The sequence below is a fragment of the Phoca vitulina genome, unplaced genomic scaffold (genome assembly GCF_004348235.1).
Source record: "Phoca vitulina isolate PV1807 unplaced genomic scaffold, GSC_HSeal_1.0 scaffold23, whole genome shotgun sequence".
NCBI classification, from domain to species: Eukaryota; Metazoa; Chordata; class Mammalia; order Carnivora; family Phocidae; genus Phoca; species Phoca vitulina.
Window position 1 is genome coordinate 14,126,794 of NW_022589726.1, and position 2,820 is coordinate 14,129,613.

General features: G+C 47.6%; 1 pseudogene; it reads left to right on the top strand.

Moving 5' to 3' along the window:
• The first annotated feature begins 159 nt into the window (after window positions 1-159).
• On the top strand, window positions 160-2,537 carry LOC116642583 (annotated as a pseudogene).
• Window positions 2,538-2,820: the final 283 nt, after the last annotated feature.

The following is a 2,820-nucleotide window of genomic DNA, read 5'->3' on the forward strand; positions in this document are numbered from 1 at the left end:
TTTATAGGCTTTCCTCAGCTTTCCAGTCATTTTGAATGTTGGGAAAAAAACAAAACGGTCCCCACAGCCCTGAGCAGAGACAGGCTACACCGCCTGCGCTCGCCAGCGACTGACAGGAATCTACTTCCGGAATGAGTCCCGCCTCCGAACCTGAAGCGAATGGCGCGCAGCATTCTGGGAAGACCTACGGTAGCTGGGTTGGGCGGGGCTAGGGTTGCTGGCTGTTACCAGGGCAACTGGAAGCGATTGGCGGTTATCCGAGGTTTGAAGCCGTTAAGCAGTAGAGGCTGAGATGCTCAGAGGTCATTTGGGATGAGCGAAAAGGGCATGAGGGCTTTTCTAAGAGAAGACTGTCCTATCAGGTTTTCCAGTCGTGCCCCGCGGCGGGAACACCTGCCCTGGGGCCGTGGGTCGCGCCCACCTGCTCTTGCTCCTTGCTGTGAAAGTGTCGCCCAGTGGCTCCCGTCACTTCTCTAATTTTCTTCTGCCTTTTAGAAAACGTAGCATTACATTGCAATGTGTTCTAATAGAAAAGTAAATTTTTTTCAGTTGAGGAAAATTACAAAAAAAAGGAAAAAGAAAACTCACCAGTCATCCCAACTACCTGGCAGGGACTTAAATTTTTCATTTTATTACCTATCACTTCTTTTCCCAGCACAAATATTTTTTACACAGTTGAGTTTATTTGGGGAAAATCATCTTGTATCCGGCTTTAAATCATATATATATATGATACAATTGTTGTTAAAATCTTAGCAACAAAGAAGGCATTGAAGACTTTAATGTAAATCTGCTTGTAGTGAATTGAAGAGACAGAGATGAATGGACACAGCGCATGAACACAATTCTTTCAAGAAGTTTGGCTGTAAAGGAAAAGAGAAAGGTCAGTAGCCAGAGAAGGGTGGCAAATAAAAAAGTTGGGGTCTTTCCTGAAGAAGAGGACACTTAGTGATTTTATTAGTACAAGAGGAAAAACTAGTAGTCAGAGGTTAAAGATACTGCCAAGAAAGAGAATAACTGATTGAATAATTCCCTGAAGAAATAGAGGAGATAAGATCCACATATCAAGTACATAAATTAGTTTGGGAGGTGGAACTGGGTAGGAGGATGTCAAGGTGGATTATGGATGTTAGTAATTTTAAAACTATTACAAGTTGGCAAGAGTAATAAAGATATATATGTGTGTGTATATATATATATGGCCAATAATAGGTATGCTCAGCCACATTAGTAGTAATATAAATGGAATATTAAATACCTATTAAATTTGCAAAGATTAGGGGCGCCTGGGTGGCTCAGTTGTTGGGTGTCTGCCTTCGGCTCAGGTCATGATCCCAGGCTCCTGGGATCGAGCCCCGCATCGGGCTCTCTGCTCGGCGGGAAGCCTGCTTCTCCCTCTCCCACTCCTCCTGCTTGTGTTCCCTCTCTCGCTCTCTCTCTGTCAAATGAATAAATGGAATCTTTAAAAAAAAAAATTGCAGGGACGCCTGGGTGGCTCAGTCGGTTAAGCGGCTGCCTTCGGCCCAGGTCATGATCCCAGGGTCCTGGGATCGAGTCCCACATCAGGCTCCTTGCTCAGCAGGGAACCTGCTTCTCCCTCTCTCTCCGTCTGCTTGTGCTCTCTCTGTCAAATAAATAAAATCTTTAAAAAAAAAAATTGCAAAGATTAAAAAGCAGGTAATATATGTGTTGGGCAAGGGTTCAGCTAAACACACTGCAGGTGGGAAAAGAAGCTGGTACTCCTCTCCCCTCGCCCAGGCACTTTGGAACTGCATATCCCTAAAATGTGTATACACTTTGCGCCGGGTGCTGGAGGCGCCACTGGAGCCGGCTAGGCTTGCGAGCTCCGCTGAGGGGCCGGAGGTTGGGCCGCAGTTACCTCCGCGTCCGCTCCCGGTCCCTGGCCCCTCGGCGGCGTGGCGTGCGGGGCGACGTTGAAGCGGCCCATGGAGTTCGAGGCGGCGCTGCTGAGCCCTGGTTCCCCGAAGCGGCGGCGCTGCGCCCCTCTGCCCGGCCCCACTCCGGGCCTCAGGCCCGCGGACGCCGAGCCGCCGCTGCTTCTCCACTCGCAGACCCCACCGCCGACTCTGCAGCAGCCCCCCCGCCCGGCAGCGAGCGGCGCCTTCCAACACCGGAACAAAGTTTTCAGAACATAAAGCAAGAATATAGTCGTTATCAGAGATGGAGACATTTAGAAGTTGTTCTTAATCAGAGTGAAGCTTGTACTTCGGAAAGTCAGCCTCATCCCTCAGCACTCACAGCACCTAGTTCTCCAGATTCCTCCGATGAAGAAGGACCAGCCCACCTTTACCCTCCGACAAGTTGGAATAATATGTGAGCGTCTCTTAAAAGACTATGAAGATAAAATTCGGGAGGAGTATGAGCAAATCCTCAATACCAAACTAGCAGAACAATATGAATCTTCTGTGAAATTCACACGTGATCAGATTATGCGACGATATGGGACAAGGCCAACATACGATGTGTCCCGAAGCTTTCTTGCATATCTGGGTACCAGGTTTGACCTCAAGAGATGACTGCTGTACACTTTTTGCAACTGGTTTGATATCACATTTCAGCTACAACTTTGCATCCTGAGAACACTTAAACGTTTCTGCAGGTCCATTTTATACAACTTGAAAGACCTTAAAACTTTCTGGTTGCCACAAGCATATCTTTCTTTTCTGCTCATCCAGTAGACAGCTGTGCCCTACTGTGATAGATTTTCCAAACAAAAACTGGAGCAGCAGTTTAGCAAAATATGCCCTCAGTGGCCCTCAACAAATGGAGTTTCCCCAAGCACAGTTCTGTAAGAAGTGT